At 39.4% G+C, this 15313-nt stretch overlaps 1 long non-coding RNA gene across 1 annotated transcript in view; it reads right to left on the bottom strand.

Moving 5' to 3' along the window:
* Nucleotides 1-15313, bottom strand: part of LOC129645427 (uncharacterized) — a 59730-nt gene that overhangs the window by 42772 nt on the left and 1645 nt on the right. The window contains exon 2 of the long non-coding RNA XR_008711316.1: nucleotides 10178-10226. This is a non-coding gene — a long non-coding RNA (uncharacterized LOC129645427). The remainder of the gene's footprint in view (nucleotides 1-10177; nucleotides 10227-15313) is intronic.

Consider the following 15313-nt stretch of genomic DNA (forward strand, 5'->3'; position numbering starts at 1 on the left):
TTGCAGAGAGGAAGTTGCATTTGGTTGTGCAACTCATTGGTTACACAGAACTCTTGGCCTGATTCTGAGAGATGACATCTGGTCAACCATTGCCCAACTCACTCCTTTCTCAATCAGAATTTGTTAGCTTGATTTTAAGACACAGTCTTCCATTCCTTTGATCATCAGGAGAGATGGGGGAACTGAGAGAGGAAGTGGAGTGCCCTACGAAATACGACCTTCTCTCAAACTTGCAACTGGGTCACATGGCTTTGGTTCTGAAAAAAGCTCTGATTCATCCTGTGCTATTCTTATAAAACCATCAGCATTTATGGAATATATATATGTATGGTGTGTATATATATATATATGTGTGTATATATATATGTCTGTAACTAAGTACACACTTGCATTGTATGTATATATAAAATGGCATACCTATATGTAATATATTTCCTAAGTATATTCAAATATTATGCAACATATAAAATATATATAATATGCTATTCTTATAATACATAATACATATATATTATATACATTACATAGAATACATACTAAAATACTATTGTACATTATATATATATAACAGCTATATATATATTATATATGTGTACATAATACATTTACATATATCCATTCAGTTCATTCATTCAGTCATGTCTGACTATTTGCAACCCCGTGGACTGCAGCACGCCAGGCCCCCTATCCATCACCAACTCCCAGAGCTTACTCAAACTCACATCCATCGCATCAGTGATGTCACCAAACCATCTCATCCTCTGTCGTCCCCTCTCCTCCTGCCTTCAATCTTTCCCAGCATCAGGGTCTTTTCCAATGAGTCAGTTCTTCACATCAAGTGGCCAAAGTACTGGAGTTTCAGCTTCAGTGTCAGTCCTTCCAATGAACACCCAGGACTGATCTTTAGGATGGACTGGTTGGATCTCCTTGCAGTCCAAGGGATTCTCAAGAGTCCTCTTCAACACCACAGTTCAAAAGCATAAATTCTTCAGTGCTCAGCTTTCTTCACAGTCCAACTCTTACATCCATACATGACTACTGTAAAAACCATAGCTTTGACTAGACAGACCTTTGTTGGCACAGTAATGTCTCTGCTTTTTAGTATGTTGTCTAGATTGATCATAACTTTTCTTCCAAGAAGCAAGCATCTTTTAATTTCATGGCTGCAGTCACCGTCTACAGTGATTTTGGAGCCCCCCAAAATAAAGTCTCTTACTGTTTCCATTGTTTCCCCATCAATTTGCCATGAAATGATGGGACCAGATGCCATGATCTTAGTTTTCTGAATGTTGCCTTTATGCCAACTTTTTCACTCTCCTCTTTCACTTTCATCAAGAGGCTCTTTAGTTCTTCTTCGCTTTCTGCCATAAGGGTGGTGTCATCTGCATATCTGAGGTTATTGATATTTCTCCTGGCAATCTTGATCCCAGTTTGTGTTTCATCCAGCCTGGCATTTCACAAGATGTACTCTGCATATAACTTAAATAAGCAGGATGACAATATACAGCCTTGACGTACTCCTTTCCTGATTTGAAACCAGTCTGTTGTTCCGAGTCGGGTTCTAACTGTTGCTTCTTGACCTGCATACAGATTTCTCATATATATGTATACATAACTATATAACGCTAGTGTATACTCAGTCACAGGTTGTTAGCTGCCTTCTTACTCTTTCTAATGTACATTTTATTTTCTTAAACCAGTGCTGAAGTCTTCAATGGTAGGAACAGTATTGAGATATGATGGAAGATCTATACTGTGGGTTGGCATTGGGTAGATTTCTTTAAGGGCAGTTTAGTGAGGAGCAAGCTGTGCAGACCTCTGGGGTGGGGTGTTCCAGGCAGAGAGGTCAGTGACTACAAGGACCTTGAGATGGAGTGTGTTGGAGAGTGGAAGGAAGAGCAAGAAGGTCAGGGTTGCTAAAATGCAGCAGACAAAGAGTGGAAGGCAAAGAGTTCAGAGAGAGAGAGAAAGGGTGACCAGCTGACATATGGTCTTCCAGGCCTTAATAATACTGAACTGGACTCTAAAAAGCTGATGAAACATAGAGCTTGAAGTTGAGAAATAAGAGCTTGGAGAATATCTGTCAAGACAGCAGAATGAGAGGACATAAGAACTGGCAGACCTTGGAAAGAAGAAGAGAAATCCAGAGTGAAGGCATAACGGAAGTGGCTTGAAACATAATGAATCCTTCTGCAGACACAGTGAAGGGCAGAATAATGTCCTGTAATTAATTAGTGAGCACAATGAGAGTGAAATGAACAGTTCAAAAGGACCAAAAAAGAAATGACAGCTAAGGAAGACAGACAATAAGATCCAATATATTACTTACTATCTTCTAAGAAGGGACCAAAACAAATGGAAGAGGAGAAATACTCAAAAAAGATAATTTGAAACTGCACTTCAGAGGAATAAGCAAAGACTTAAACCTATAATATGTCTTAGGAAAACACTGATTCAAAATGATTAACCCTGAGGTCGCTGTTGCTCAGTCACTAAGTGGGGTCTGACTCTGTGACCCCACAAACTGCAGCAGCCCAGGCTCCCCTCACCATCTCCCGGAGCTCGCTCAAACTCACGTGCATGAGTCAGTAATGCCATCCAGCCATCTCACCCTCTGTCACCCCCTCTCCTCCTGCCTTCAATCTTTCCCACCATCAGGGTCTTTTCCAATGAGTCAGCTTCTCAGCAAGTGGCCAATGTATTGGAACTTGTTTCAACATCAGCCCTTCCAATGAATATTTAGGGCTGATCTCCTTCAGAATGGACTGGTTGGATCTCCTTGCAGTCCAAGGGCCTCTCAAGAGTCTTCCCCAGCACCACAATTCAAAAGCATCAGTTCTTCAGTGCTCAGCCTTCTTTATGGTCCAACTCTCACATCTGTACATGACTACTGGAAAACCATAGCTTTGACTGTATAGACCTTTGTCGGCAAAGTGATGTCTCTGCTTTTGAATATGCTAAGTTTGTCATAGCTTTTCTTCCAAGGAGCAAGTGTCTTAATGTCATGGCTGAGGTAACTATTCAAAGTGATTCTGGAGCCCAAGAAAATAAAATGTGTTACTGTTTCCACTTTTTCCCCATCTATTTGCCATGAAGTAATGGGGCCAGATGCCATGATCTTAGTTTTTTGAATGTTGAGTTTTAAGCCAGCCTTTTCACTCTCCTCTTTCACCCTGATCAAGAGACTTTTTAGTTGCTCTTCACTTTCTGCCATTAAAGTGGTATCATCTGTGTCTCTGAGGTTCTTGAAATTTCTCCTTGCAATCTTGATTCCAGCTTGTGAGTTATCCAGCCCAGCGTTTTGCATGATGCACTCTGCATATAAATTAAATAAGCAGGGTGACAATATATGTACTCCTTTGACAACTGATATACTCCTTTCCCAATTTTGAACCAGTCTGTTGTTCCAAGCCTGGTTCTAACTGTTGCTTCTTGTCTTAGATGTCTGGGATGCTTCCTGGTAAAATTACTGGACTTCACAGAAAAATAATTCTGTGGGCACCGAAGCAAAAATATCAAGTACCTATGAAAACAAGAAAGTTAGCTTCTCTTAGCCACAGTCCATTCCAGGACAATAGAGAAAAAACTGAAACTCCTCAGTGAAGAAAATGTGGCTCACTGATTTTGTCAAAAAATTGTATTTTAAGATGCACTCAAATTGAACTTTTTGATGCACATTTTTATGCATTTAATGCATTTTATGCATATTAATTCATGTGAGCACCACCACAATGAAAATACAGAATAATTCTATCACCTCCCCAAATTCCCTGTGTTATCCCCTTTTAGTCAAAGCTACCCTTCACCCCAATTGCTGAGAACAAATCAGTTTTCAGTCACGATAGCTTTGTCTTCAGTTTCCTGGGGCTCCCCTTTTTGGGCTTCTGACCAAAACATGGAGCTCTGTTACCATACAATACGCAACCTTTTGAGAGTGGTTTTTTTCCCCCCACTCACATAATGCCTTTAAGCTTCATTCAAGTTGTTTGAGTGTACCAGTAGTTTAGTTATTACTTTGTATTACTGAATAGTATTTGATTGTATAGTTTGCACATATTTTGCGGTACAACTCATTCATCCATTCACCTATTGAAGGACATTTGTATGAGGTTGTTGATATTTCTCCTGGCAATCTTGTGTGCTTATGGATAGATATGCTGTAAACTTCCTGCTATTGAACCCATCCGATAAGCTCTTAATTTTGGTTATTATATTTTTTGGATATGTATTTTTTTAACTTTTTATTTTGTATTGGAGTATAGCCTATTAATAAATAATGCTGTGTTAGTTTCCAGTGAACAGCAAAGGGACTCAACTACACATTTACATGTATTCATTCTCCTCCAAATACCCCTCCCTTCCAGTCTGCTACATAACATTGAACAGAATTCTATGTGCTATACAATAGGTCTGTGTTGGTTATCCATTTTAAATATAGCAGTGTGTACATGTCCATCCCAAACTCCCTATCTTTTTTCCCCCATCCTTCCCCTGGCAACAATAAGTTCAGTTCTCTAAGTCTGTGAGTATCTTTCTATTTTGTAAGTAAGGTCATTTGTATCATTTCTTTTTAGATTCCACATATAAGGGATGTCATATGATACTTCTCCTTCTCTGACTTCACTCAGTATGACAATAGGTCCATCCACATTGCTCCAGATGGAATTATTTCATTCTTTTTAATGGCTGAGTAATATTGCATTGTATATATATATATATGTACCACATCTTCTTTATCCAGTACTCTGTCGATGGACATTTAGGTTGCTTCTATGCTTTGGCTGGAGAAGGCAATGGCACCCCACTCCAGTACACTTGCCTGGAAAATCCCATGGATGGAGGAGCCTGGTGGGCTGCAGTCCATGGGGTCACTGGGAGTCGGACACGACTGAGCGACTTCACTTTCTCTTTTCACTTTCATGCACTGGAGAAGGAAATGGCAACCCACTCCAGTGTTCTTGACTGGAGAATCCCAGGGACGGGGGAGCCTGGTGGGCTGCCGTCTGTGGGGTCGCACAGAGTGGGACACGACTGAGCGACTTGGCAGCAGCTTTGGCTGCTGTAAGCAGTGCTGCCATGAACACTGGGGTGTGTGTATCCTTTCAGATCATGTTTTTCTGAGGATATGTATTCTCAATAGATTTTATCTTTTTAGAGCAGTTTTAAGTTCACGGCAAAATTAAGCACCGAGCCTATATGTTTCTTCCCTCCAACACCATAGAATTCCCCACTATCAACATCTCATACCAGAGTGGAATCTTTGTTGCAACCAATGAATCTTATTGTGTTTTTCAGTTTAGAAATTTCCACTTAACTCTTTTTTATAGTTTCCATTTCTTTGTTGAGATTGTCTTTAATTCCTTACTTAAGCATTTTTATAAGAGTTGCTTTAAAACCTTTGTCAGATAATTACAACATATGTGTCATCTTGGAGTTGACAGCTGTTGATTATCTTTTTTTCCCATGAAAACCGAAATTTTGCTGGCTTTTCATATGTCCAGTAATATTGAATTATTTCCTGGGCATTTAAAATATTGTAAAACTGCACTTTGTTTAAAATTTTATGGATAATAATGACTTATTTAAATTTTAAAGTGAGCAATCCCTGTGGTCTACTTCAGGGCACAAGGTTCAGATCATTCTTCTGGGGGTTGTAGTTCAAATCCTTTATAGTGGTTCTTGGAGCTTCCCAACACACACACCACCCAGGTGTCACTCTGGCATCTGGATGGCGGTCAACTTTAGTTACCGAGAGCTGCTATGTTAAGTGTCATAGACTGGGTATCGCAAACAACAATGTTTCTTAGTGTTTTGGAGACTATGAAGTCCAAGTTCAAGGTGGCAGCAAGATTCCACATTTGCTGAAGGGCCCCTTCATGGTTTGTAGATGGCCACCTTCCAGTCGTATCCTCACACGGCTGGAGGAGATCATTTGCCTTGTGCCTCCTCTTATAAGGACACTAATTCCATTCATGAGGTCTCCACCCTCACAACCTAATTACCTCCCAAAGGCCCAATCTCTAGATATCATCCCATTGGGGTTTGGAGGGTAAAGAGTAGAAAACATATCATGTACTATAACCTGACGGAGAAGAGGAGGAAGAATTTGATGGAAAAGAGGAGATGGGAGAAAGTAAAGCTATATAATATTAGGGTTGCTTAGAGTGGGTCAATAGATACATTGTAAACAGATGAAGTGTTTAGCAATGTTGGTCATAGAGATTACCATGAAAAATAAAAACAGAACCAACTGTTTCAAATCATATGGGACACATAAAAAAAGCAAAGGAAACAAACCATGCCAATTACTATTTTAAAAGAAGCAACAAAAATATAAATAATAATACAACTTGGATACAACTGCTACCACATACCTATTAAATCAACAAACAGAAATTGTCTAAATTCTCCTATTAAAATAAGAATCTCAAATTGGATCAAATAGTTAAATTCAGCAAGAGAATCCCTAAAACAAAATGATTCATAAAGTTTGAAAAGAAAGAACCAAGATATACTTAAAGGGGCTTCCCAGGTGACACAATGGTAAAGAATCCACCTGCCAAGACGGGAGACACGAGAGACGTGGGTTTGATCCCGGGGTCGGGAAGATTCCCTGGAGGAGGAAATGGCAACCCAGTCTAGTATTCTTGCCTGGAAAATCCCATGGACAGAGGAGCCTGGTGGGCTATATAGCCCATGGGGTCACAAAGTAGGACACGACTCAGCATGCACGCAAGATATACTTGGCAAATACAAACAACAAAAAAGTTAACATTTCCACTAACGTCATGACCTTTACATTCAGCTCAGTTCAGTTCAGTCACTCAGTGCAACCCCATGCACTGACTCTTTGCAACCCCATGGACTGCAGGATGCCAGGCTTCCCTGTCCATCACTTAATAATACATATTAAGACATTTTAAATTAAAAAGTAGAATCATAATTAAAATCCAACACACTTCAATATCTATTCATCTAAAATATAGAATCAAAGTTCATAAAGCCTAAACTGAAAAAAAAAAAAAAGGAGAGAGAGAAATAGGCACAAATATACCACTAGTAGGGGGCAGATGTCACCTCACTTGTGCTAAACTGTGTTATGTGTTCAAATCACCTGTTGCCTCCACCCACCTCTCCTTTGTCATTCTTTTCTTTAGGCAGAATACCTCTTATCCTGTTCACTTTTGTTTTGACCACACAACCTCCTCTGTCCAAAAGAATGTGAGTATATGTGACATGGACTTCCCTTGTCGCTCAGACGGTAAAGAATCTACCTGCAATGCGGTAGACCCAGGTTTGATCCCTGGGTTGGGAAGATCCCCTGGAGAGTGGCAACCCACTCCAGTATTCTTGCCTGGAGAATGCCATGGACAGAGGAGCCTGGCAAGCTACAGTCCATGGGGTTGCAAAGAGTCAGACACAACTGAGCAACTAACACACGCACACACCCCCGTGACATGGACCATCTAAGCATAAACTTTAAATGCGCTTGCACGGTTTGACCCTGCAACTCTTGTTCTACCAGGACCAGGGGGAGGGTGGAGTGGGTGAAGCAGGATCATGCAAGTGCAGAGTCATATTCTGTTTTTATTTAAAAATTTTGATATTTGTTCATCATGGATTTTTGTATTAATTTTAATTTTTAAAAATATTGCATTAGAAAATTCATTTATCCTGATCACTGAGTTTTTTGTTTTTTTTTTAAGTCCTCTTAAATTTTGTACACAAGGCAAGTTTCCTGCTGGTGGCCCTACTTCCTGCCCTGAACCATGATGATAGTATGAACCCAGAGAGTAGGTACTCGTTCAGCCCTGTATCTGGAGTGAGAAGACTGTGGAGCTGGGCTGGGCTGAACGAGGTGGATCGCAGGGGAACCACAGTGGGGCTGCAGCACTCATGCAATACCAGCAAGAAATAAGATTTGTTTTTTAAACTACTGAGATTTGAAGTTTCTTTGTCATGCAGCATGGTCTAGTGAAACCTAATGTATAGCCTATGGCTGATCGAGTTCCACAGGACTGGAAAAAGTCAGCTTTCATTCCAATCCCAAAGAAAGGCAATGCCAAAGAATGCACAAACTACCGCAGAATTGCATTCATCTCACATGTTAGCAAAGTAATGCTCAAAATTCTCCAAGGCAGGCTTCAGCAGTATGTGAACCATGAACTTCCAGATGTCCAAGCTGGATTTAGAAAAGGCAGAGGAACCAAAGATCAAATTGCCAACATCCGCTGGATCATCGAAAAAGCAAGCTGCTGCTACCGCTGCTAAGTCGCCTCAGTCGTGTCCAACTCTGTGGGACCTCAGAGACGGCAGCCCACCAGGCTCCCCTGTTCCTGGGATTCTCCAGGCAAGAATACTGGAGTGGGTTGCCATTTCCTTCTCCAATGTTTCAGAAAAATATCTGCTTTTGCTTTATTGACTATGCCAAAGCTTTTGACTGTGTGGATCACAACAAACTGTGAAAAATTCTTCAAGAGATGGGACTACTAGACCACCTGACCTGTCTCTTGAGAAATCTGTATGCAGGTCAGGAAGCAATAGTTAAAACTGGACATGGAACAACAGACTGGTTCCAAATTGGAAAAGGAGTACGTAAAGGCTTTGTATTGTCACCCTGCTTATTTAACTTATATGCAGAGTACATCATTCGAAATGCCAGGCTGAATGAAGCACAGGCTGGGATCAAGATTGCCGGGAGAAACATCAATAATCTTGGATATGCAGATGACACCACCCTTATGGCAGAAAGTGAAGAACTAAAGAGCCTCTTAATGAAAATGAAAGAGGAGAGTTAAAAACTTGGCTTAAAACTCAACATTCAGAAATCTAAGATCATGGCATCTGGTCCCATCACTTTATGGCAAATCGATGGGGAAAGAATGAAACAGTGAGAGACTTTATTTTCTTGGGCTCCAAAAATCACTGCAGATGGTGACTGCGGCCATGAAATTAAAAGACACTTGCTACTTGGAAGAAAAACTATGACCAACCTAGACAGCATACTAGAAAGCAGAGACATTATTTCGCCAACAAAGGTCTGTCTAGTCAAAGCTATGGTTTTTCCAGTAGTCATGTATGGATGTGAGAGTTGGACTATAAAGAAAGCTGAGGGCTGAAGAATTGATGCTTTTGAACTGTGGTGTTGGAGAAAACTCTTGCAAGTCCCTTGTACTGCAAGGAGATCCAACCAGTCCATCCTAAAGGAAATAAGTCCTGAATATTCATTGGAAGGACTCATGCTGAAGCTGAAACTCCAATACTTTGGCTACCTGATGTGAAGAACTGACTTGTTTGAAAAGACCCTGATGCTGGGAACGATTGAAGGCAGGAGGAGAAGGGGATGACAGAGGATGATATGGTTGGATGGCATCACTGACTTAATGGACGTGAGTTTGAGTACGCTTCAAGAGTTGGTGATGGACAGGGAAGCCTGGCATGCTGCAGTCCATGGAGTCGCAAATAGTCAGACATGACTGAGTGACTGGACTGAACTGAACTGATCTAGTGGACAAAAAAGGTCATTACAGATGACCTTTAGTAATGTAATAAATATGTTAGATCTTACTCATGCAGACCACACTATTCCCTAAAAACAGAGAAAAGTGAAAAAAGTAAAAGTGTTAGTCCTTCAGTTGTGTCTGACTCTTTGTGATTCCATGGACTGCAACCTGCCAGGCTCCTCTGTCCACAGAATTCTCAGGGTAAGAATACTGGAGTGGATAGCCAATCCCTTCTTCAGGGGAATCTTCCCCATCCAGGGATCAAATCCAGTTCTTCTGCATTGCAGATTCTTTACTGCCTGAGCCACCAGGGAAGCCCCCAAACAGAGAATACACCTTCTTTTACTGCGTACTAACTTCCCAAAATTAACCATATGCTAGGCTACAAAGAAAACATGAGTATATCCTTCAAAGTGGAAATGGTATAGATAACAGTCTTTGACTACACTGTAATTAAACTATGAAATGCTAACAAATATAGAACTGCCTCCCTTTGAAAGTTGAAAGTTATAAGAAGAATCTCTCTTTTACATGACTTCAAAGTAGAAATCAAAAGTAAACTGGCAGAATTTCTAGAAGATAACAAAAGAAAATGTTAACAGAATATTATGCATCAAAAGCTACAGGGTACAACCTAAGCAGTGCTGACGGCAAATTCAAAGTTACATACTTACATGAAGAAACAAGAAGGTTTCCCAGGTGCCTCAGTGGTAAAGAAGCCGCCTGCCAATGCAGAAGAAGCAGGAAGAAATACAAATGAATGAATCAAGGAGCTAGCGTAAAATTTATAGAAAATAACAAAACAACTCAAAGAAAAGCAGAATAACTGATAATGATAAAAGAAAAAAGCGAATTAATATAAAGAAACACAGAGGACTGATAAATACATCGAAGAGCTTGTTAATTGGGAAAAATAAAGAATGATTAGCAAATATAATTAAGATAAGACAAGTGAATTCACAAAATAAGCAATGTGTTGGAGAAGTTAAAAGATTTACAAAAGAGGTATTGATTAACACGGCAAATTATTTTTTTTAATTGTATCAGATAAAAACAAGCCAAATAAAAGAATTACAGAAAGAAATCAGGAAGAGAAAAAAATGTCTAAATGGACCAACTGCCATAGAAAAAAACACAGTGCATAGAAGAAAATGGACAAAAAGCTGCTTCCCTAAAGCACTGACAGCAGTTTTACAGTTGAATTTCACCAAAAGCTGAAGGAAAAGAAAAATCCAAATAAGACAGCTTCTAAATATCTGGTATAAAGCCAACACAATGTTAATTAGCAAAAAAATAAATAAAACCCACAACACTAAGTTAAACACAGCTCTAAAGGGAAAAGCACAGATCAATTTCACTCACAATATTGATGACATAATTCTAATAAAAGATTAAGACATGGAATTAAGTAAGATATTAAAAAAATGAGAGATCATAACTAAGTGCCATTAACTGCAGAAAGTCAAAGAAAAGGTGTTAGGAAATATTTGAATATAATCCTCATGTATTTTTTAGAATCAAAGGAATCACATGCAGATCCACAGATGCTAAAAAAGACATATTACACATCTTTTCAAAATCACATTTCTTAGTAAAAGAAAACATTAAGATCTCTCGATATCCCCTAAATTTGTTTATAAATGTAACATTATTTCAATGAAAATAGAACCAGTGATACTTTTAGAATTAGGAAGCTGATTTTAAAGTTCTTCTGGAATAACACACATTCAGGATTAATCAGGAAAAAAAAACTGAAAATGAGTAAAAAACAAAGACCTATCTCAGCAGAACCTGAAGCAAACTGTAGCGTTAAAGAAAATAAAAATAGTGTGGTGCCGACACATGAACAGATAGATGGAACAAAAATGAAAGTCTAGAAATAAATCCAAGTATATATAGAAATTTTGCACATGATAAAGCTAGTATTTTAGGTCAGTGGGAAAAGGATGGGTTTTTCAATAAATGTTTTGGGACAGCTCAGTTGCCATCTGGAAAAACAAAATTAGATCTGTACTAACACAATTCCAAGTGAGCCAAAGGTGTAAACAAAGACACCCATAAAGTTTTTAGAAAAGATATGAGACTTAAAAAATTAAAATAAAATCTGAGACAGGGAAAAGACATTTTAAAGCAGAAAACTCAGAGACCATAAAAGAAAAAGCTGACAACATAGTATATCAGAAAGTTCTACAAGACCAAAGAGTTAAAGCTAAAAGGTTACTGACAAATGGAAACAGATTCATACAATACATATCACATATCCTACTCAAGGTGTGAAACGAGTAGCAAGATGAAATTAGGTTGCCTCTGTAATGTGACTCTATGAGGTAGTACCTTACAACAGGAAAGAAAGATAATAAAGGGGAGAAAAAGATGTCCTCAGTAGTTACTGTTTTTCTCAAAGGATCAATATCATTTTATATTCTAATTGATTTTAAAAGCTTTCTTCTGGGCCCTCTCCAGACAATTAATAACATGCTAAGACTTATGGGTGTTCCCTTACTGGTGGGTAAGAAACAAACCAGGAACTCTTTGTGAATTGCTGTCTATTTCACATTCAAGGCCACAGGGCTAAAGGACTTACTTGGAGGTGTTCCCTGATTTCTGGCAGGAATGTAACTGAACCATTCCGTGACTGGTACATTAATTCAATATCAAAAATCTGCAAGAAATCATACAACTTCCACCTGCATTAATTCAGTTTGGGTGTCATAACCCTAGCCATTGGAAAACAGTCAATTCACTTAAGAATATAGGCTTTCAACATAGTGAGTATCATTAGCTTTATCAAGGCAAACACAAGTTAAATGCAAGGTATTAACCTACAGAACTGTGACCTTATGATCTTCAAATCTTACAGATAACTTTTAGCACAGAATGTTATTTCAGATAAGAGATGCCAAATAAATGCTTATTGAATTGAACTGAAAAGCAGGGGAAAAGTTGTCTGGTTATCAAAGTACATTAACGTCTTGGGGCTTCCTTGCTGTGTCTTACTTTCTCATTTCCAGAAATCAACACTTAGGTTCCACTTTAAAAAATTACAAGAAACAAGAAAAATGCTAACTTTTCTATGAAGCTTATCCAGCTATTCATTCAACAAATATTTGATGAATACCTTTTGCTAGACACTGTCCCAGGTTCTGAATATTTTAAATGCATGCTACCATGTTTTAAACAATAGTGTGTAATGATAAGAACCTCAATGATTCCATGAAAACTAAACATTCCTGATGTGAATTTGATGAGTTTAGAAAGTTTACCATTAACCTGACATTGAAGGTAGTCACATTCTCCAATATCACTAATTATATAATGTCAACTCTCTTATTGGTAACCATTAGTAACTTGCATCTTCCCACCCAGAACCTTAACAGAATGCAGTTGACAGTGACTTAAGAAATTCAGAAACTGGATTGCAAAGTGGTGTCACCTCTGTCAACTCAACTCTGCAGAATAAGTTTTTCCTATCTGCAAAATAAAGTGAATTAACAAAAATGGTAAAGCCTCTTTTGTCTGATATTTTAAAATCTTAAACTAAGATCTAATTAATTCTAAGTCCTCAGAAGAAAATCACTCCACATTATGAGTTTTGGATCAGTTCCTATTCAGTTCAGTTCAGTTCAGTCGCTCAGTCATGTTCGACTCTTTGCGACCCCATGAATCCCAGTACGCCAGGCCTCCCTGTCCATCACCAACTCCCGGAGTTCACTCAGACTCATGTTCATCGAGTTGGTGATGCCATCCAGCCATCTCATCCTCTGTCGTCCCCTTCTCCTCTTGCCCCCAATCCCTCCCAGAATCAGGGTCTTTTCCAATGAGTCAACTCTTTGCATGAGGTGGCCAAAGTATTGGAGTTTCAGCTTTAGCATCATTCCTTCCAAAGAACACCCAGGATTGATCTCCTTTAGAATGGACTGGTTGGATCTCCTTGCAGTCCAAGGGACTCTCAAGAGTCTTCTCCAACACCACAGTTCAAAAGCAGCAAGTCTTCCATGCTCAGCTTTCTTCACAGTCCAACTCTCACATCTATACATGACTATTGGAAAAACCATAGCCTTGACTAGACGGACCTTTGTCGGCAAAGTAATGTCTCTGCTTTTGAATATGCTATCTAGGTTGGTCATAACTTTCCTTCCAAGGAGCAAGCGTCTTTTAATTTCATGGCTGCAATCACCATCCGCAGTGATTTTGGAGCCCCGAAAAATAAAGTCTGACACTGTTTCCACTGTTTCCCCATCTATTGCCCATGAAGTGGTGGGACGGGATGCCATGATCTTCATTTTCTGAATGTTGAGCTTTAAGCCAACTTTTTCACTCTCCTCTTTCACTTTCATCAAGAGGCTTTTGAGTTCCTCTTCACTTTCTGCCATAAGGGTGGTGTCATTTGCATATCTGAGGTTATTGATGTTTCTCCCGGCAATCTTGATTCCAGCTTGTACTTCTTCCAGTCCAGTGTTTCTCATGATGTACTCTGCATATAAGTTAAATAAGCAGGGTGACAGTATATAGGCTTGATGTACTCCTTTTCCTATTTGGAACCAGTCTGTTGTTCCATGTCCAGTTCTTTTTTTTTTTTTTGATGTAGACCATTTTTAAAGTCTTTATTGAATCTGTTACAAGATTGCTTCTGTTTTGTGTTTTAGTTTTTTGGCCCTGAGGCATGTGGGATCTTAACTCCCTGCCAGGGATCTAACCCTCACCCCCTGCATTGGAAGGCGAAGTCTTAACCACTGGACCGCCAGGGAAGTCCCCCATGTCCAGTTCTAACTGTTGCTTCCTGACCTGCATGTAGGTTTCTCAAGAGGCAGGTCAGGTGGTCTGGTATTCCCATCTCTTTCAGAATTTTCCACAGTTTACTGTGGTCCACAATGTTAAAGGCTTTGGCATAGTTAATAAAGGAGAAATAGATGTTTTTCTGGAACTCTCTTGCTTTTTCCATGATCCAGCAGATGTTGGCAACTTGATCTCTGGTTCCTCTGCCTTTTCTAAAACCAGCTTGAATATTTGGAAGTTCACGGTTCACATATTGCTGAAGCCTGCCTTGGAGAATTTTGAGCATTACTTTACTAGCATGTGAGATGAGTGCAATTGTGCGGTAGTTTGAGCATTCTTTGGCATTGCCTTTCTTTGGGATTGGAATGAAAACTGACCTTTTCCAGTCCTGTGGCCACTGCTGAGTTTTCCAAATTTGCTGGCATATTGAGTGCAGCACTTTCACAGCATCATCTTTCAGGATTTGGAATAGCTCAACTGGAATTCCATCACCTCCACTAGCTTTGTTCGTAGTGATGCTTTCTAAGGCCCACTTGAACTCACATTCCGGGATGTCTGGCTCTAGGTGAGTGATCACACCATCGTGATTATCTTGGTTGTGAAGCTCTTTTTTGTATAGTTCTTCTGTGTATTCTTGCCACCTCTTCTTAGTATCTTCTGCTTCTGTTAGGTCCATACCATTTCTGTCGTTTATTGAGCCCATCTTTGCATGAAATGTTCCCTTGGTATCTCTAATTTTCTTAAAGAGATCTCTAGACTTTCCCATTCTGTTGTTTTCCTCTATTTCTTTGCATTGATCTCTGAGGAAGGCTTTTTTATCTCTCCTTGCTATTCTTTGGAACTCTGCATTCAGATGCTTATAATCTTTCCTTTTCTCCTTTGCTTTTCGCTTCTCTTCTTTGCACAGCTATTTGTAAGGCCTCCTCAGACAGCCATTTTGCTTTTTTGCATTTCTTTTCCATGGGGGTGGTCTTGATCCCTGTCTCTTGTACAATGTCACGAACCTCATTCCATAGTTCATCAGGCACTCTAGC

The sequence above is a fragment of the Bubalus kerabau genome, chromosome 3, assembly GCF_029407905.1.
Source record: "Bubalus kerabau isolate K-KA32 ecotype Philippines breed swamp buffalo chromosome 3, PCC_UOA_SB_1v2, whole genome shotgun sequence".
NCBI lineage: Eukaryota > Metazoa > Chordata > Mammalia > Artiodactyla > Bovidae > Bubalus > Bubalus kerabau.